Source organism: Pan paniscus, chromosome 9 (genome assembly GCF_029289425.2).
Source record: "Pan paniscus chromosome 9, NHGRI_mPanPan1-v2.0_pri, whole genome shotgun sequence".
In the NCBI taxonomy this organism is placed as follows: domain Eukaryota; kingdom Metazoa; phylum Chordata; class Mammalia; order Primates; family Hominidae; genus Pan; species Pan paniscus.
Genome location: NC_073258.2, coordinates 37747278 through 37769666, shown reverse-complemented (window position 1 = coordinate 37769666; position 22389 = coordinate 37747278).

Genomic DNA, 22389 nt, shown 5'->3' with positions numbered 1-22389 from the left:
CTTCCTGAAGGAAGCGATGTCTAACTTGATCCCTGAGGGATGAGTAAAAAGTGGAGTGGGAAGAGGGTTTCAGGAGGAAGGGACAGTCTGTGCAGAGGCCCAGAGCCGTCAAAAACGGCTTGTTTGAGGAACAGAAAGGCAAGAAGATAAAAGACCCTGCAGAGTTTTTAAGCCTCATTAATGCATTTGGGCTTTATACTGGGGACAATAGGAGGCCTGGAAGGCTTTTGAACAGAGGATTAAGCTGCCCTGCAGTCGAGAAGGAAAGATCATTGTAGCTCAGTGGAGAAGGGAATGGGATGGGGACAGAGACAGCAGGCAAGGAGGCCAGTGAGAAGGCTGTTGTCATAGTCCAGATGTGAGATTATTTAAGGAAACTTAAAAACCAGTCTAGCTCGAAAACGTCAAAAGCAATTGCAACAAAAGCAAAAACTGACAAATGGGACCTAATTAAAGTAAAGAGATTCTGCACAGCAAAAGAAACTATCATCAGTGCGCACAGACAACCTACAGAATGGGAGAATATTTTTGCAATCTATCCATCTGACAAAGGTCTAATATCCAGAATCTACAAGGAACTTAAATAAATTTACAAGAAAAAAGATAACCAAACAATCCCATTAAAAAGTGGGCAAAGGATATGAAGAGACAAGTCTCAAAAAAAGACATCTATGTGGCCAACAAACATGAAAAAAAGCTCAACATCACTGATCATTAGAGATTAGAGAAATGCAAATAAAAACTGCAATAAGATACCATCTCATGCCAGTCAGAATGACAATTATCAAAAAGTCGAGAAACAATAGATGCTGGTGAGGCTGTGGAGATATAGGAACACTTTTACACTGTTGGTGGGAATACAAATTAGTTCAACCATTGTGGAAGATACTGTGGCAACTCCTCTAAGACCTAGAACAAGAAATGCCATTTGACTCAGCAATCCCATTAATGGGTATATAACCAAAGGAATATAAATCATTCTATTGTAAAGACACATGCATGCGTATGTTCACTGCAGCACTATTCACAATAGCAAAGACATGGAATCAACCCAAATGCCCACGAGTGATAGACTGGATAAAGAAAATGTGGCACATATTCACCATGGAATACTATGCAGCCATAAAAAGGAACGAGGTCATGTTCTTTGCAGGAACATGGATGGAGCTGGAAGCCATCATCCTCAGCAAACTTATACAGAAGCAGAAAACCAAACACCACATGTTCCCACTTATAAGTGGGAGCTGAAGCATGAGAACACATGCACACAGGGAGGGGAGAAACACACACTGGGGCCTGTCGAGGGGAGCAGGGGGAGGGAGAGCATCAGGATAAGTAGCTAATGATGTGGTGCTTAATACTTAGATGATGGGTTGATAGGTGCAGCAAACCGCCATGGCACATATTTATCTGTGTAACAAACCTGCACAGCCTGCATATGTGTCCTGGCACTTGAAATAAAATTAAATTAAAAATTTAAAAAACCTGAAAAATCCCATTACTGTACAACATGGCCTCGTTCCATTAGCACGGACAGTCAAGCCTGGACTGCAATTCCAAAGAAAAACAACAACAACAACAACAACACCCCAAAAATCAATCTAGCTGTGCCCATTGGGAAGAACACCTCTCGCCTTTCACCCTGGAGTAGCTGGGTTGAGGTCATCTACGTCTGAAATCTCTCAGACCACTGTGGTAGGTGAGAACCCAGCTCTCCTGGCCCCCAGACCACTGCTCGGCTCCAGAGCTTCCCCCTCCCTTGCCCTTTCCAGAATCAGTCCTTTCCCCCAACTGGTTAATCTTTGCTTCCAGCACCCCAGTAGCCTCTGGACTGACCACTGCATATTTCATCTGGTGCCCTTTCATTTTCCTTCTGCCCCCTTTTTGATCTTCCCTTGACTTCCCACGACAGATGTGGAGATAAATTTGTTGGTTTCTTGGCTGGGAGCTGGGTCTTCTTTCTAGTTCTGGCCTGACATTTTCCTTAGCTCAGCAGGGCAGAGGCAGCAGCTTCACTCAGGCCTCAGATGGGGCAGAGGAAGAGTGAAGAAGGTCTGGTTGTTGGGTAGTCTTATTGTAGACATGAGGAAAGAAAGAGGAACTAATTCTGATCCCCTCCGTCAGTACAGTGCCCTGTCTCAGTGGTTCTCAATCCCTGCTGCACATAGAATCAACTTCGGGGTCTTTAAAAAAAAATGTCAGCTTCCCACTCCCCAAAATTCTGACTTAATTGTCATGGGAAGATTCCAGGCCTCTGTAGTTTAAAAAGCAGCCCAGGTGGTTCTAATGTGTAGCCAGGATGGAGAACCATAGCTCTATTAACGTGATTCAGAGATACGCTGACACTAGGTGGGGGCATCCAGGCAGGAGTCTCAGCTCTGGCAGTTTTTTTTTTTTTGCTGGGTTTGAGCTTCATAGCTTCTTTGAGCTTCATCTATTTCTCCCTCTGTAAAATGCAGAAGTTACTTACTACTTCTTAAGATGGTTAGTTACTGCCTCTTAAGATGGTTAATAGGCCAATCAAGTTATGCATTTGCATTGCTTGGTACATAATGCCCAACTATGAGCACTGATTGGTTATTTTTCTTATTATTTTGCCTTCACGTTAGGCATTGTTCTGTCCTTCTAGTTCTGTTTTTACCCCCAGCTACTTTAGTGTGAATTAAATGATCAGATTTCTATCATACGTCTGTGGGAGGACATGCACTAAATGATGGGAAAAGGCACAGGATTAAAACTCTTACAAAATGATTAAATAGAATAAGTTGGTCTCCAGGGACTCCACTCTCATTTCCTCTTTCTGTGCCCTAAGGTTTATAGACAGGATCTGGGGCCAAGAGAAGCACTTCAGTACCGAGTGAGCAGCCCCAGGGAGGATGGAGAGAATTCCTCTGCTCTGGAAATTTTGTCTTTAATTTAAGTACTTTCAATGCCATTATGAAATAAGACTTTCCATAGCTCCCCTGCTGAAGCATGTTCCATTGATCCCTAGATGGTTACATTTCTCCTGGTGACCTGTGTGGTCTTTTCCTATGAGTACTCTCAGAGTCACCTCCCGTTTCTCCTGTGGCTTCCTTTGGGTGTGACCAGGAGGGCTAGGATGTCTAGCATGGTGGGCCGATGAATGAGTCCTTCCAGTCACGATTAGCTCTGCAAAGAACTCTGCCCCTTACTCCTGATAGCACAAGTGTGTCTTGCTGGACACAGCAGAAATGTCAACGGAGGATGGAAAGGTCAGTGCAAATGCATCACCATGCTAGGAAAAATATTAATATTAATATTAATAGCTCAACACATATCCTTCACAATGAAAAGAACAATGCATCTCTCTCAAAAGATTTGATACTAAAGAGACAGGCTGTGGTGCTCTGGGGCAGCTGAAATTGACTTCCAGAGAGAGGCTCAGAGGGCCAAGTGATGGCTGTTGAGAGAAGCCCAGACATTCACAGCAATGGATTTCCAGCTCAGAGGATATTACATTGCCTTCCCATAAAGATCTGCTCTCCATTAAGACAGAAAACCAACAATGGTTTCAAATACAAGCCTTGAAAGGATTAAGCTAAAGAATCTAACAGCAATTCAATTTCTGAAAGTTGATGCTGTCTTAAAAAGAGGCCGTACAATAATCCTAAAGAATTTTTAAACGTTGTAACAGTACCTAGAAGTCCTTTGCATTGAATCACTTAATAATTCAGCAAACATTACATGCCTAATGAGCATCTGTTTCTCCTGTTTCACCACTAATATATCACAAGGACAGATTTTCCAAATTGCAGGCATCGATTTTTGATTGAACTGCTCCTCACGCAGGCAACTGACTCTGCATAGTGTGATCCAGGGCAAGTAGCTGCATGGATTTAATTGTGTGTCCTGGTGAATTGAATGACTGACTCACTATATAAAGAAGCTTTATTACAAAATTAAAAATGATCATAGCTTGGTATTAATTATTAGCAATTATAAAAATTATTGTGACTTCAACATAAACTTTTATTGTTTCCGTTACATTTTATTTAACAATGGTTAATTCTTTCTCCTGAGCCAACCTGACAATACAGTGAGTGAGATAAAATATATCAAGTGTTTAGCATGGCGTCAGACATTTAGGAAGCAGACAAGAAACGATGGTCTTCAGTTTATCACAGGAAAACTATACTTTTCCCAAAAGATAAAAGCATTTTGGAAAACTGTGGGTTTTCCAAAAGAGAAATAAAAATGGTTCCAGCCTGGGCTGGGTGCGGTGTCTCACTCTTGTAATTCCAGCACTTTGGGAGGCGGAGGCTGGCAGATCACAAGGTCAGGAGTTCGAGAACAGCCTGGCCAACATGGTGAAACCGTGTCTCTACTAAAAACACAAAAAATTAGCTGGACATGGTGGTGCATGCCTGTAGTCCCAGCTACTCAGGAGGTTGAGGCAGAAGAATCACTTGAACCCAGGAGGCGGAGGTTGCAGTGAGCCGAGGTTGTGCCACTGTACTCCAGCCTGGGCGACAGAGTAAGACTCTGTCTCAAAAAAAAAAAAAAAAAAAATGGTGCCAGCCTGTTGGCTAGTCTGATTATCTAGAAATGACAGTGTTCATGAAGTTCAGGGTTGGATATTCGTTGACATTGTTGTTTTTGCCCTTTCTTGAATTAATATAGTAGCTCCCCCTTATCCATGTGTATTAATCTGTTTTCACACTCACGCTGTGGATAAAGACATACCTGAGACTGGGTAATTTATAAAGAAAAAGAGGTTTAATGAACTCATGGTTCCACGTGGCTGGGGAGGCCTCACAATCATGGTAGAAGGCAAAAGGCACGTCTTACATGGAGGTGGCAAGAGAGAATGAAAACCACGCATAAGGGGAAACCCCTTATAAAATCATCAGATCTCATGAGACTTACTTGCTACCATGAGAACAGTATGGGGGAAACCACCTCCATGATTCAATTATCTCCCACCAGGACCCTCCCAGAACACGTGGGAATTATGGGAGCTCCAATTCAAGATGAGATTTGGGTGGGGACACAGCCAAACTATATCACCATGGCTTCTCTTTCTGCAGTTTCAGTTACCTGGTATAGTACAATAAGATATTTTGAGAGAGTGACAGAAAGAGAGAGAGATAGAGATGCCACACCCACATAACTTTTATTACATTATATTATTATAATTATTCTACTATATTATTATTGTTATTAATTTCTTACTGTGCCTAATTTATAAATTAAGCTTTATCATAGATTTGAATGTATAGGAAAAAACAGTATATATAGTGTGTGGGTACATATATATCTATGTATATATATGTGTGTGTGTGTGTATATATATATACACACACGTATAGATATATAGGCTTCAATACTTGCGGTTTCAGGCATCCACTGGAGGTCTTGGAACATATTCCCCAAGGATAAGGGGGGAATACTGTGGTAATATTAGCAGCAACTACTGTGGTAAGCCAGGTCTCCCTAAAGGCTGAACAGGCAGGCCTCCATAACAACTATTTCAGCACTGAGTGGTTAAATTAAATATTAAAAGCCAAAAGACCTAGTGCCCCTATACAAAGGCTGGAATGTAACAAAAGCCCACCAGGAGTTTTGCCTAGGCTTTTCCTGGGCTTTAAAGCATGACAAGATAACAAAGGAACTCTTAACAGGAGCCGTTTAGGATTAAACATGTCTTACTGGGGGTCTGAAGAAACTCCCCAGGCCTCCACAAAGAAGCTTATTAGGGGTCTAAAGGAACTCCCCAAACCTCCATGATTTAGCAGGAGACAAGATAAGGGTAATTACCCCAGCATCTGGACGTATTTGGATCAAGTAAATTTACTAAGGCTCCAGAGGAAGGTGTTCAGGATTCAGATCTTAGTTATAGATTAGAAGAATTTAATCACTTACATCTTTAGACGAATGCACACTTACATGTAGACGTATAGCTTAGAAGGTATATAAGCTCTGGAAAACTTTGTAATTTTGAGTTGGTCTGGCGATATTTTCCAGGCCTTCTCCCTGTACCCAGTTATAGACATAAACTCCCTTCTCCCAGTTCATCTGCATTTTTGTTATTGGGCTGTGAAAATAAGCAGCCTGACCCTTGGTTTGGTCTAGGAGCACTACTGCAACTATTATATTATAATAAATATTAATATTAGTAGGAATAGTGGTAGGTGCGTTCATAATTATGGCTGGCATCAGTTGTTTCTGATTCCCCAGTATTTTGGCCTCTGCTTTCAGTAACAACTAGGCTTTCCTTTATATAATTATCCCTCCCCATTGGATCTGGTCTTGGTTGGGATGTCAGAGTGTACACCTTCCTTTGGCCAGTGGCTCGAAGATGGCACCCTGGTGGAGCTGATCGGTCCTGACAGTGGCACCCTAAAGAGTCCATCATTAGTTCCTGTGGCTGACATATCTGGGGCTCTTCTGCTTCCTGGTTCTTTCCAAACCTTGGCCATTCAATTTAGCTTTTGATTCTTTCAGTTGTCTCAGAGTCATCTAATGTATTTTATTTTCTTTTAAGTTACACAGAGATGATTTGCTTTGCTTAGTAATCAAAGGGCCCTAAATAATACCTGAGAGGTCACATTGGTCATAGTAGCTGTGGTGGTTGTTGTCATCCTTTTTGAAGTCACAGTAGTAATAACTACCACATACTTACTATCTATTATGTTCTGGGCATAGTCTAAGCATTATCTCATATCATCCATCTAACAATCCTGTGAAGTAGCAGATACATACCATTACCACCCCCTTTTGCAGATGAGAAAACTGTGGCTTAGAGAGATCAAGTAATTTGCCTGTAGCTGGTAAGTGATGGAGCCAGGATACAAATGCAGCATCTCCAGCTGTGATCCTTATACCCTTGATCACACCATAGCTTCTCTGTTAAATGACTCTTTGGGACGTGCCTGGCAATGTGCTATCACTTTATATCAATTACCTAGTTTAATTTTCACAAAAATAATTAAGTCTCAGTATGGGTTCTGATGGCAGCCATACAGATGAGGAAACATGGGCTCAGATAGGTTAAATACTTTGTGACTATTGCTCAATCCTAACATTCCAACCAAAGCCATCAAGCTGAGAAAGGTCTGAGCCTGTTGGGAGAAGAATGAAGACAAGGGCCTGGTCTGCCCAGATTTAACCTCACTCACTGTTAATGGAACAGAGAACCTTAAAAACATGTCGAGAATTAGGCTTCCTTTGGAGGATTCTCAGGAGGTTTCGGCAGAGAGGAAAAACTTCCTTGTACTGAGATAACTTTGAAATCCTCATAATGAGGCCAATTTTTTTCTCTTCCTTTCTTCTTTGAGAATTCCAGGCCTGATTAGATCATGCTCTGTACTGGAGTCGGCCAAGGGCCGTGGTTTAAATCACGTGCTCCTGATGACCTTACAAGAACATCTAAGAAGGATAAATCTATTTGTTTTACACTGAGATAATGGAAAATAAAGCTACCCCTGCTCCTCTCCAGGAGACCTTGCTTGCCAAGTTGGTTTTCATAACACACTTTTACAGTTGATTTATCTTCTCTGAAAAGTGAGACAAAAACTAAAAAATTAAGCAGCACTTAGCAGTGCTTTTGCCAAAAACAATGAAAGCCAAGAGCATCATCGTAGACTCTGTTACCAGAATTGGCAGGTTGATGTGTTTCCAGACACGGGAACAAAGACCCCAAATTCCAATGAGTCTGGAGAAATTTTCAATGGCCATCTTTGTAGTGTTTTGTCAGGAAATGAATGATCGGAAGGCACTTGTGTGGCTGCTGCTTGGCTTCTACCATCAACACCACATCCCTCTGCCATTTATGGCCCCCACCTCCAAACTCCCAGGCCGAGTGGGGTTGAAAATTTGGAATTTGTACCCAGGAGGTAGAATGGGGCCACTTTAATAATTATCTGGTCGGGATGATTTTCCAGAGGATGCTGATGAGGGTGGTGTTGGGGAGGAACAAAGGGGATGGCAAAAGAGCAAGTGATTTCTGCTTTGCATTTAGTAGCAGTTACTTCTAGACCCAAACAACTTATTTGCAACTTTCAGAAGCATGGAAGGATGGGATTGTCATTGACTTAGTGTTTCTGTGCCTCACATTCCTTTCTGTAAAATTGGGGCAATCCAGTGCCTAACTCAGGCTAGATGGGAGAATTACATGAGATAATGCATGCACTGTGCCTAGCACAGGGTAAGTGACCAATAAATATTAGGCTTTTGTTATTATTACACTCCCAGCTGCCTTGCAGCTTGGGTCATTCTGGGTCCCCATCTATGCCCACTCTTCTGCCCTCAGGGACTTGTGGCCTTCTTAGATTATATCTAAAATCTTTCCTGGGCTAACATTCTATTACCCAAGCCCATTCCTCTCTGTTTATAGGTGAAGAGAGAAACTGATGCCCAGAGAGGTGAAGTGACTTGTTCAAAGTCACAGTTAGCAAGTTTAATTCTGTTGCTGCTCTTACGTATTAGTTACCTATTGCTGCATAACAAATTACCCTAAGATATGGCATCTTAAAACAACTAACTTGTATTATCTCATGTGGTTTCTGAGGGTCAGGGATCTGGGGGCAGCTTGGGTTTATGGTTCTCTCACCAGGTTGCGGTCAAGGTGGCAGCTGGGGCTGTGGTTTCTGAAGACTTGACTGGGGCTGGATTTCATCATTTCCAAGATGACTCTAAAGGATAGCAGAAAATGCCACCCCAAAATATGCCATTTTGGCTTAAGAATTATTTTGAGCTGAAGGCAAAGGAGAAAAAGCAGATAGATACAAGAAGAGTTATCTGCCCTCCCTCTACTTGCCAGAAACACGATGTAAGTTTGTAAAGGTGCCCTCTCTCTTCTCCCTACCAGGAAGGACAGAAGTTAGTCACTAGAGACAACACTAGACCCTTATAAGCCCAGAGAGGGCACCAGAGAAATCTTCATTAAAAACTTTACCAATGAGTCCTTCTCTTCCATTAGCCCCCACATGTATTTGCCTTTCCATAATTTGCCGCCCCTAGAAGCTCAAAGTCCTTTTCCTTTGTCTTATCACTTCTCTAAAACTGTATGGTTCTTTTGTTAAGATGCAATATAAGCCCAAGTTCTAGCCACCCCTTTGCGTTACTCACTGGGTGTTCCCATGTGTATGTGTCATGCACATGTTAATGCAATTCTGCTTGTTTTTCTCTTGTTTATCTGACTTTTATCAGTCTAATTTGCAGAGCCCAGCCAACCAATGAATCTAAGATGGGTAGAGGGAAAACAGTTTTTTCTCTCCAGCAGCTTACTCAGATGGTTGTTGTCAGGAAGCTTTCGTTCCTTGCCTGGGAGCCTGTCCTCAGGGCTGCTCAGGACATGACTTCCCGCAGGGCACGTGATCCAGGAGGGAGTGCAGATGGAGGCAGCAGTGTCTTTCATAACCTAATCTCGGGAGGGATGTGCGGTCACTACTCCCATCTGTGATGGGTCACACATACCAACCCTGGTACACTGTGGGAGGGGATCATGCAAGGTTCGTGACAACCAGGAGGCCAAAATTATGAGACACCGTCTTGCAGGCTGGCGACCACCCCCCTTTAAGTTAAAGACAAAGTCCTTAACAGAGAACTGCTTATCTTATCAGCCTCCACTCATAAAATAATCCTTTTGATCTCTGGGCTTTGGTTTACGCTGGCCTTTTTTCAGTTGCCACACACACCACGTTCCTGCCCAGCCTGCCTTTGCAAGTGTTGCTTCCCCCATGCCTGGAACACTAATGTATCACTCCATCTATTAATATCCCATCAATTCTCCTTCATCCTTTAACATTCAGCTCTGGCAACACTTCCTCCAGGAAGCCTTCCCTGCTCCCTTAGCCTAGGTCTGGGCTTCTGGTCATATGCATTGTCTTGGTTGAAATTGAGTCATCAATTATTGAATGGATGTCTCCCTTACAGGAGTATGTGGTCTGACTTGCGCTCTCTGGGTTACAGGCAGGGAGCACGGATCATAGAGTCATGCTTAGATTCCAGGTTTCTTCACTCAGAATCCTGGATCCAGACTCTTAATAACCACTTTTTAATCCTCATTCCTAGAGGGAGAAAAATAGCTGTTATTGTGCCTTGTCCTTATACAAGCCTCTTTTCTTTGGTTCTAAAAATAGAGTGGTAGATTTTCCAGACTAAGCATTGAGCCTATATTTTTGCCTCCAGGCCCCCTACATTGGTCACTAGAAAGCATTTTTTTAACTGTATATTATTTTATTCCCTCATCAATTTGATTATTCTTTGTCAGCCAGCACAGAATTTTAAAAATCACCAGCAATACTCTTTGTCACAGGCATTCTTTGGAGACCCAGGTCTGCTTCTAGAATACATTGGGAGGAAGAATTGGAGAAGATAATTCTTTCTTTTTACCTGGCCTTGGGGTTTGGCATACTGAGAATTGCTTGGGACAGTGGGGATGTCTCAACTTTAGCCTAAAATGGAATTCATGTCTGCAGAAGCAGTGACGGGGGGTTAGCGGAGATCAGGAGGTGATTTGCAGGACAGCTCTCCCACCCTTAACAGGGAGGAACCAGGGGATGGGGAGGAGCCCTTGAAGTCAGCCATGCATTTGAGTCCGGTGGAAAGGAGGCTCCTAAAGGAAAGAATGAGAAACTGTTTACACAAGAGTCTCTGTGACTCTTGAGGGCACAAGGAGGCCCTTTTGAAGGTCTGGGTGACCCCATGTGATGCTGAGGGGAGAGGGACAATCTCCTCACTTCTGAATGGACCAAAGCAGCCTGCTGGCACTTCGAGCAGTTGTGGGAGCAGTGGTAGGTAGCACCCTTGCCGTGGACATTGGCATTCTTGTGATGGACTGGCATCCATGGCCGCTGGGAGGCAAGCATTGCCAACTCCTGGGGGCCTTCAGATGCAGGCAACATAGGTGAATGAGGTGGGAGAAGAGAAAAATCCAGTGGTTGCAACTGGATGCATTGTGTCTAATGGTGACTTGTTGGTTTGTGAGCACCTGAGAGACACTTCCAAGGGATGCTGGGATACAGGAGACTGAGATCTCATGGGGCGTTGATGTTCCCTAGGATCCTATGGGAGAAAGAGCAGTGAAGTGTGGGAATGGCTGTGATAGGTGACCAGTTGCTACCCACAGGTCAGAGACCTGAGAAACTCAGCTTTATGTAGAATAAACCCACTGAAGTTAGAAGCTTAGTGGACTTTATAGATCACAGAGCTTAACACTTCACTTTACAGAGGAGGAAGCTGAGGCCCAGAGACGAAGGTTGATTTTCCCAGAGTTGATAGCTAAGATGGAGATCTGAGTTCTAGCCTTGCTTCTCTTGGTACCTCAGGGAGTTTGAGGGAACTTACATATATCACTGATATTTTCTTGAGGCCACTGAGACTTGGAAGTGTGCATTGATGCTGATGCCAGCAAGTTGTCACCAGGCTGGGTGACTCTATGTGGTGTGACTGCAGGGACAGACAAAAGCCAGCCTGGGCTGGGTGTGGTGGCTCATGCCTGTAATCCCAGCACTTTGGGAAGCTGAGGCGGGTGGATCACTTGAGGTCAGGAATTTGAGACCAGCCTGGGCAACATGGTGAAACCCTGTCTCTACTAAAAATACAAAAATTAGCTGGGTGTGGTGGCATGCACTTGTAGTCCCAGCTACTCAGGAGGCTGAGGCAGAAGAATCAATTCAGCCCAGGAGGTGGATGTTGCAGTGAGCTGAGATCAAGCCACTGCACTCCAGCATGGGTGACAGGGCCAGACTCCAACTCAAAACAAAAACAAAAACAAACAAACAAAAAACCAGCTTGCCCAAGATGTCTCCGTTGATGGCAGACCCTGGACTCAGCAATGTCCTTCATTGAGGTCATTCCTTTGGGCTAGAGCTAGGTACTTAGCACAGATGCTTTTATTAGAGGAACTGTCTCTAGTCAAGGGGGACAATTCCTGAGGAAGTGGGCTCTGTCAATGAGCATGGGAGAGGGGCTGGAGAAGGGAGCTGGAGCCTGTAGCACTAGCAGAGACAGCAGCAACCATGTGTGATGGCAAGCCTGGGTGCAGCCTGGAAGGGAGGCCCGGGGATGCCAAAAAGGGTGAGCAGATGCTAAAATGGGGAAGGAGTGGAAGTGGAGGACAATGACAAAATGGGCTACTTCTCAATTTTACCTTGAGGCTCCCAGCCCATTTCCCATGCCTCCTCAAGGCAGCAGTCCCTGCATCAGCCATGGGCTCAAAATCCCCCTTCCCTGGGTAATGATGCTTAGGTGTGACTCATTTATGTTTTTGAGTCTTTCTTCCCTGCAAGTCAGGAGGGGGAAAGAAGAGAGGAGAGGGGAAACCAAGGAAAAGAAAGGGGAAAGAGAGAATGAGAGAGGGAAAAGAAGGAGAATAGAGGGGGAGAGAGACAAATATGTGAAAGAAAATGAGAAACAAACATGTGTGCAGAAAGAGAGACGTACAGAGAGACACAATAAGAGAAAGGGCAGACACGAACAGTAAATTGCTTCCAGAGTGGAAGGAACGAAATACACCCTCTTTCAAGGACTTCTGGGGCCACTGTTTAATAGCATCCAGCCGCCTGGCCACAGGTGGGCCTCTCACCTAACTCCCATTAGAGCGCCTTGCCTCTGGAAACCTGCATGATTTATGGGTCCTCTGGGCTCATGGCTAGACAGCAACCCCCACCCCCCACCCGCCACATACAGGTTGGCCTTCAGTTGCCCTCCTGCGTGCATGTGGTCCAGCAGGTGGATTTGAATTTCTGATGACTGCAGACACCTGTGTTTCCCTGAAGTGCTCACCATCGTGATGGAGAACAGACCCAGGCCATACCCAGGAGGAAGAGCCCAGTGGAGGAAATAGGAAAGGCAGACTTGTTGGAGACATGAAATATCACTGAAAGTGTGGGCCCTGTTCGATTTCATTAACTGTTTACATTTCCCTGGCTGCATTCCACTGATCACCTGACCAAAAACAGAACTGGAAGCACAAACCTGAAATGAGATCAGATTTTCCAATGAAATATGATAAGAAAAAAAGAGTCCAGAGCCAAATCACAGGTAAATTGGCCCAGGTCACCAGAGGGACATTCATGAGGAGCCCGGTGTCAACACAGCCCTGGTCCAGTCTGACTTATGGTTGTGCTGAGGCCCTGGGAGGCCCACTGTGAAGGAGAAAGTGTAAAGCAGGTTCACAGAGCCCAAGGGAAGCATGTGTGGGCTTGGATTTATGGGGGCCCCCTTTCGGAGAGTAGCATACTTCCTCAGATAATGATGCTGTTGCAGCTCATGGAAACTCAAGATGCAAAGTTTAAGGCCCATGTTCAATCCAGCAGGGCAGAGGGGAAAGAGAAGACTTTGTTACAAATCCTAAATCCCTTTAGATGCAACACAATTCATGCTGCTCACCTCTAAGCCGCTTAGCAAAGAGTAACCATTTAATTCCCACGGAGCATGCCTGGAAAATTCTCCCTAGTCCATAGATACCAGGTTTCAAGGGCTGCTGCTTCTGCTTAAAGGAAAAAGTGTTCCCTGCTAAAAATCTTCATGACTCTCCTTTACAGCCTATTGAAAGAGCTTTTTCTCCTCTGTCAATTTTCCAGCCTATGACATCAGAGGAGGTAACTTCTGCTTCTTTAAGTCCTCACTCCTCAAACTAGTACACAGACTAGCCTTTTTTGGGCATTGTTTGGGACCTTGTTAGGAATGCAAAATCTCCAGTCCCTGTCCCATTCCTGGTGGGTCAGAATAGTGCCTTCTCAGGGGAGCAGCACTGGGAGGTTGAATATGCAGGGGTTGCAGTAGTTAGATTGGCCTTGGTAAGCTACAGCCTAGGCTGTTGTGGCCTGTGCAACACCTCCATCTGTGCTACTATGGCCATTCTGTTTATGTGCCCATCATGCCAGGCCTGGGTGGCTGATGACAAACAGTGGCTAATGTCAACTGGATGAGCCATTTTGTCTACTGTGTTGCTCAATGCCTCTTCCATGGTGGAGGCTTTCTTGTTGACCACTGTCACTGTACCCACTCCCATATGCCCATCCACGTGCCTGTACTATAGACTTTCTTGGCTCCAACTATTCAGTCCATTTCACTTCAGGCTCCTGATCAGCCAGCAAAGTCATTCACCCCAGCCCATGAGTCTACAGACATATTCTCACCTCAGACCACTTCTCCTTCCACACAAAGCAGATGACAAGGTACACTACTCAAAGCTCCACCCATTGGAAAGATCTTTTCTCAGCACTGTCTTTCAAAGCTACTCTTGAAAGTGGCTGCAATGTACTTACCACCCACCTTCAGCTTGCACTCAACAACCAAGATGTCCCACCTGTAAACCAAGCTTGGGGTTCCCTCCTTCAGATAGTTGTACTGGGAATTCCCCTAACCATATGGCCACAGTGCAAGCTGAGAGAGGGGCACTGGACAGCCATGGAGGATGGCATGTGGGTCTGGAGTTTCCACTCATGAAGCTTGATTGTTCCCTCTGGTCCTGCTTGGGTTTGATTCTGGATAGGCCATTTCCATCTTAAGATGGATTGCCATGGGCTTGTATAACTTTAGGACTTGGAGGGTCTGATAGAACTCAGCTCATGATGGAGAGTTTCATACTTGTGGTCACTTGATACCCCAGGGACAGGTGTTCTATGTCCACTGGGGTCTAGGAACATTCCACTATTCACTCTTCAAAAAGCATAGAATTCTCTGCTGCAGATGGCATGACCTTGGTCCAGAACATCAGGGGCTTAAGTTGATTCTCCCACTGGGGCTTGCATAGATCCATAATGCATCTTTTGCCCCCATTGACATCTCCAACACAAAATCTTTTGCCAGGTCATATGTTCCATGTGGCCAAGCTACTTGCATTACAGCCGGGACTGACTATAGATCCCTTTCTTGCTCCAGGCCCCATGCAGTCAGCTACCTTTTAGGTCTCCTGGGTTGAAGTGGCATTGAGAGGTGTGAAATGTATTGTCTCCAGAGCCCAACCAAAGAAGGGTTCTGGAGGCAACCAATGTCAGACATTGTACTTCATTCTTTGTAATAGAGGATGCAAGATGCAGCATTTTATCCTTTACTGTGAACAGGATCTCTCAGCATTCTCCTAATCACTGGATCCCTAACAATTTTACCAATGCACCATGTTCATGCAGCTACATAGAGTTTATCTCCTACCATCTGAAGTGAGTTGTTTCACCAAGGCCTCCAGTGTGCTAGCCACCTTTTACTCTCCCTGCTCTGTTATTGATGTAATAGATCAATGTGTTATCCTGCAAGATGTCCAGATACTCCAGATTGTTTCTGACTATATTGTGATGACTGCAAGAGAGTTAACATACACTTGGGACAGTACCATACATGCATATTATTGTCCATTGCACATGAACAAAATTGTTTCTGATTCTCTTCTCTGATTGTAATAGAAAAGAACTCATTGGCTGCATATCATGCACCTGAGTTGACATAGATCTTCTCTAGCAATGAGACCATGCATGATAAGGCAGCCATAATTGGATCTACTACTTGGTTGAACATGTGGTAATCTACAATTATTCTACATTTGGCAGGGACTAGACTGGTGAATTAAGTTGAGATAGGGATATATGAAAGAGTTTATCATTGCTGCGTCATTAAGATCTTTAGGGGTGACAACAATCTCCAACTATACCCTTTGAATGAGATATTGTCTTTGATTCACTATCTTAGTGAGAGGATGGCAGTTTCAGAGACTTTTCCCCTGTACCCTCATTGACTGGGGGCTGCCTGGGAAGAATGTGGCCTTGGCTCAAATGTGGGAGTTAGGTCATTTTGGATAGGCTTGAGAGGGTCCCCACATATCCTGAAACCGTAAGCAAATATCAGAATGCATGTATATTTTTCTAGAATCCATACCTTTTTATTGAATTCTCAAAGGATTCTTTAACACTCGAACGATAAAGTTACACTGATATGAAGCCTCCCTTGATCCTTCCATTTTCTCCAGGCCTTTTTCATATTCTCTCTTGTTTAAAGAGTTGATGATGTACTTCGATGCCAGCTACTCTGGCCTTCTTTGTGCTCTGCAAGAACAGTAAGCCCATTCCCAGCTCAGACCTTTTGCATTAGCTGTTCCCTCTGCCTAGAGTGTCCTTTCCTCAGAGGCTCCCATGGATGGTTTTCTTTTTTTTGTTAACCTCAGTTTTCAGTTTAAATGTCACCTTCTCATAGAGGCCTGCCCTGATTCCACAAAATAGTCACTTTCTATCATATTCTCTTGTTTCATTTCTAACACTATCATCATCTGGTTTTCTTTCTTTATTGCATGTTTTTGTCTGGCAGTACATGAACTCCATAAAAATGGGAATCATTCATCTTGCTCACCATGTTATCCCCACCGCCTAGAATAGTGCCTAGCATATAGCAGACACTCAAAATGGTTTCTGAAATAAATCGATAAATGCTTGTTTTCTTTATCCGTCTGAAAATGGTTTCCTACGTGTTCCCCCCTTATGTCATCTTTATAGCGCTATAAAATTTATATATAATTATAAACAAACCAAGCATATAAAAAAAGCTTAGGTAATAACAGATACCTATGTACTTATCTCAAAGATGAAACAGATGTTAACATTTTGCTTCAATTATTTCAAATTTTGCCTGTGCTTCTTTTAAATTTTTGCTAAAAATTTCATACCCCATATTTTGCTCTGCGCTTCCTTCTCAGCAGTAACTGCTATCTTAAAGAAAGAAATGTCATTTCTTTATATGTTTTAGTAGTTTAATGATATGTGCTTATATTTATAAATAATGCATGCTATTTTTTGTATGTTCTGAGATTTTATATAAATGCTTGCATGCTGTAGATATCTTTTGGTAATTTGGTCCTGGGTACTTTACATTGTTGTTGAGCCACAGGATTAAACAACTCTGGAGCCATTCTACCTGTGGGCTTATTGTTATATGAGAAAATAAAATTCCTTGTTATTTAAGCCACATGAATTTGGTTTGTTTTTATGTACAGGGAAGCCTCCTAACTGCGATAATCTAACTCTATTTAAACATTCCTCATTGTTGAGTCCTTAGGCTCAACAATATCTATATTAAATGTGGCTGGGCTGGCAGTTTTCATTTGGCTGCATGTTTACTGATATATAGACAGTTTTAGTTTCTCCTTTAACCCATGTTGCCCAATCCAGAAACCTTTTGTATTTGTATTTTATTTCTGTGTGCTATGGTCTGATTGTTTATGATTTCCCCCAATTTATATATTTAACACTAATCCCCATTGTTACAATGTTTGGAGGGGGAGCCTTTGGGTGATGGTTAAGTTATGAGGGTGGAGCCCTCATGAATTGGATTGGTAGATGCGTATGGGGCTGTCCTAGTACAATCAGGCTGCTATAAGAAAAATACAATAGACTGGAGAATTTATAGACAATAGAAATTTATTGCTCACAATTCTGGAGGCTGGGAAGTCCAAGCCCATGGTGTCAGCAGACTCAGTGTCTGGTGAGGGCTCACTCTCTGCTTCATAGATGGTGCCTTCTTGCTGTGTCCTAACATTGCAGAAAGAGCAAACAATCTCCCTCAGGCCTCTTTTATAAGAATACTAATCTCCTTCATGAAGGCTCTGCCCTCATGACCTAGCCACACCCTCAAGTTCTCACCTCTTAATACCACCGCATTTGGGATTAGGTTTCAATACATTTTTAGGGTACACAAACATTCAGACCATAGTGGTGACTGAAGAGATCAGGGCTCTTCCCTTCCACCATGTGAGGACTCAGCTGTGAACCACATCATCTGTGAACCAGAAAGTGAGACCTCACCAGACAACAAATCTCCTGGGACTTTGACCTTGGAATTCCCAGCCTCGAGGACTGAGAGAAATACATTTCTGTTGCTTATAAGCCACCCAGTTTATGGCATTTTGTTCAGCAGCCTGAATGAACTAACACATTCAGTTGCTTAAAACAATAAAATGCATTATCTTGCCCAGCTTCTGAGTGTCAGGAATCTGGGAGCAGCTTAGCTGGGTGGTTCTGGCTAGGAGTCTCTCATGAGGTTGCAGCCAAGTTGCTGGCTGGGGCTGCAGTCATTTGAAGGACTGGGGGATATGTTCTCAAGCTCATTCAGGTGACTACTGTCAAGAGGCTTCACTTCCTCTCCATGTAAGACTCTCCACAGGGTTTTTCCCAGATTCTCCCAGACAGAGTAATCTGAGCGAGAGAGAGAACAAAGGGGCTCCTCCAGCACACCACCATGCACCAGCCACAACCACATGGTCATTAAACTGGGAATCATCTTTGACTGCTCTCTCACTGTTATCCTCCACGTATCATCAATCACAGATTTCATCCTTCTAACCTCCTCAGTGCCTCTCAGTTCAAGCCACTTCTCTCCATCCTATTTTTAAAAACTCCAAGATGAGGTGCTCATAGATAGATAGATAGTTACAGTAGTTATAATATTAAAAAATAGTACACATTGATTGAGCTCCTATTATGTATAACAGCATCATTGTAGTCTTCTCACCAAAATTCAGAGGTAGCTATTACCCCCTTTTGACAGAGGAGGACACTGAAACTCAGAGGGACTGATGGACTTGCCCAGGTTCATACATAGTAGAGCCTTGATCCATATGGGGATCTTTTCACTACAGTGACTTTTTTGTGTGCCACTGTACTCCATTACCTTCTCTTGGAGTTATTCTATTTTTTTGTTTTCTTCCCTACCCAAATGACTCAACTGTTTTTGAGTTAGCCACTTGGACTGTGGTCAACGTTTTTGCCAGTGTTCTCTGTAAAGCTTTGCAGTTCAGTTGCATAGCAGACAACTTTTTTAAAAATTGAAGTTTATAAATATACATATGGATGTCAAGAACAGGTTTCCTCAAGTGATCCAGGAGCATATTAACTATGAAGGAGAAAAGCTTGCCGGCTTTCAGCAATTTGTGTGAACAATGACATAGAGCCAGAAGAATGTGGCCTGAGAAAGAACCACAGTTGTACCTACCCCCTTGCTGGCTCCCAGTGGAAGGGAGTGGAGCTGAGCCAGACCTGAGGCAGAACATGATTGCTCATTGTGTAGGTGAACAGCCGGGATTCATTAGGGCTGGAGACTTCCATGAAGGGGCCAGTTACAGCAGGCTCCAGTGGAAGGGCCCTTTGTCTTTTCCACAATCCTGCCCTTCTCCATCTCTGGCCTTGGCTGACTTGAACTTGGTGTTTTGCACAGCTGATGGAAACCAAACTTAATTACCAGAAGTCTGGGATGCCTCTTATAGGTTTGCAGACCAGTTCCACCTCTGGCCTGTTTCCTCTGGCTTTCCCAGTGTGTGGTTGCTGCTTAGCTGCTGATCTGCAGAAGTGATAGCTGGGAGATAGAGGGAACTGTAAGAATTCACAAAGACAGTCTCCTCTGCTGTTTCTTCCTGTGGATTCACATGCAACCAACCTCCCTGGTGGCACTGAAAAAGGTACCATGTGAAAATTAGTGGGTATTATGACTTGTAATTAAATGGGTGGCCTGACTCTGTCTATTACAGCCAATTTTTTATTCCTGATGCTGATTATTGGTAGATAATTCTTAATTCCAGGTATCATGCCCTATCTCCCAGCATGCCACTTTGTCTTTTTCATACACAGCCTTTCTTGTGATTTATTCTCCCCGAAGCAAGCAGTGGTAGGAGGTGAGGGCAGAGGGGGAGATAAGCATCACAGAAACAGTTAACATTTACTGATATCTTAGTATATTTTAGGCACTGTTTTGAGCTCTTTACTCTAGCCCTAATGGCAACAGGTACTATTCTTCAGACTTAACAGATGAGGAAAACAAGGCCATCATAGGTGAAATAACATGCCCAAGTGTACACAGGTAGCGAGTGGTCCATCTGCATTCAACATTAGTCAGTATGGTCCAGAGCAAGTGCTCTTAAGTAAGAAATAGTTTTTTAAAGGTGAGGAGGAGGTGAGAGGGCCCTCCAAATGTCCACTGTGCAGTTTAATAGCCTAGACTCAATGATTGTATATATTCACAAAATCACTTTCCCCAAATCTGAGAAATATTTGGTCCATTTCTCAATTTTAACTTATGAAGATTAGTGATTCTAAAAAAGTTGGGAGTTTGCAAATGAGAAGGCTATGGCTCCCTCTTATTCAAAAACCTGCATGCAAAAATTTGCATATGATTTTGGAAGATTCAAAGTCCCTCAAAAAACCCCATCTCAACCAGGAGCTTCCAGATTAAGAATCCTTGATTTAGAACAATACTAAACTCTATCAATATGAAAAATGCAGTTGACCATAATGGGGACAGAGAAAGGTAAACTTGTGTAGGAAAACAGAAATTTGTGTAGGGCTGAATGTCCACAGTAAACTACTGACTTTTCTGTATCATAATAACAGTTCTCCTCTTTCTCTTCCAGCCCTGGGATTATTGTGCAGTTCAACAAGGTAATATCTGATTACTGCTTTGACTTCTCCGGAAAAATACATCCTCCACCTTTGCAGAGCATCTTTTTGAGAGTTTCTTTCCAGGTCCTCAGCTCTAGGAAATTTACAAACCCAAATTAGTGACAACAAACTAACAAATCAACTCTTGAAGGGGATTCCAGAAACAGAATAAGGGCCTCTGTTTCCAGACCCCTGAATCTAGAGAAGTAAAGACCTGGTACCAGGGGCTTCCTTAGCAAGTAGCCAAACAGGTTTGTTGGGAAGGAAAAATAATCTTTCTTCCCTACCCATCTTAGATTCCTTGTCTGTGGCCCTGTAAATTAGAATGACAAAAAAAGAAAAAAACAGATTAACTAGAGAAAAACAAACAAAAGTTTTTTATTAACTGTGCATGGTGCTTACATGTTGAAGTACCTAGTGAGGAGTAACTCAAAGAGATGGTTAGAATTTGGGTTCATATTGCATTTTTAAAAAGAACAATAAATTTGCAGAGAAGTGGCAAGACAAACAAAAAGGACTTTGAGCTTCTAGGGGTAGCAAATTATGGGAAGATAAATAAATGGGGGTCCTAATGGGAGATAAGACTAGTTAGTAAGTTTTGGTATGTAGATTCCTCTGGGCTGATAAGGGTCTAGGGCTGTCTCCAATGATTAACTTCTGTCCGTCCTGGTAGAGAGGGGAGGTGGAGACACTATACTTTTATAAATTCAAGTCTGCTTTTAGGAAAATGGGGGGATAACAGAGACCTATTCTTGTATCTACTTCTTCTTAACTGCTTTCAGCTCAAAATAATCCTTATGCCAAAGGGGCATATTTGGGGGTGGTATACACTGCTACCCTTCAGGTTCATCACCTAGAGCCCCATCCTGTCAGGGGGATGCAATTCATGTAGGGATGAGGCTGCTTGGTATTGACTCAGAGAGGTGTGTGTGGTGGGGGCTGGGAGGTGGGGAGAGGGAAGATGAAAAGAAACCCCACGTGTCATGGGAAGGACCAGGTGGAGATAGTTGAATCATGGGGACAGTTACCCCCATAAAAGTTTTAATTTTGTTCTCTAGATGTTGGTGGGCCCTGGTGGTTTAGGAGTAGGGTGTGCTGAGCTCAAAGCAAAGTCTTGGGAAGAGAAGTCACCCTGGACTATTGATGAAGGCCTGGAGTAAAGATTAAGAAATGGAAGTGGAAGGGAAAAGATAAGGGGAGAAACCTGAGGAAGGTAGAATCTGTAAAGCTCAGGTGCTGCCAGCTGGAGTTGAAACAGACTCCTGAGAGGCTCTTATGCCTACAGTTATTTGGGAACTAAGTCATCTTCTTCCCACTCCCATCACCAAAGGACCAGGACTGGTTGGCCAGCAACAAGGTGAACCTCCCTTCTTCTAACCTCTGCCCTCTACCTCTTAGGTATATGCTGCCCTCTGGTATTCTGCTCCTGTTTAAGGCTACTCTTGGTGCTTATTTTAAACTGATTTCACCTCGATATGGAAGTTGAGTGTAGGAACAAGACTCATACCATGGGATGTTCTTGGGGGCAGTCTCAGGTCAGATAATAGAGATAATGATTAATATTTATTGTGCACTTAATATGTGGTAGGCTCTGTGCTATGGGCCTTACATGCATAATCTTATTAAATTCTTCCAGTGATCTACAAAGTAGGTCTGATTATTATTTCCATTTTACAGATGAGAAGACTGAGATTCAGAGAGTTAACTTGCTTAAGGTCACACAGCCAGAAAGTGGTGAATCAACAATTAGAACACAGGCCTGCTGAGTTCTTGCTTCCAGTCACTTCACTGCAATAGGCCCCCAGAAGCAGGGCTGGAGTTCAGAAATTCTTTCTAATAGAGCATCTGTGTCAGGGCTCCTGACCTTCTGACCTGTCCTGAGCTTTACAGATTCTACCTTCCTCAGGTTTCTCCCCTTATCTTTTCCCTTCCACTTCCATTTCTTAATCCTTACTCCAGGCCTTCATCAATAGTCCAGGGTGACTTCTCTTCCCAAGACTTTGCTTTG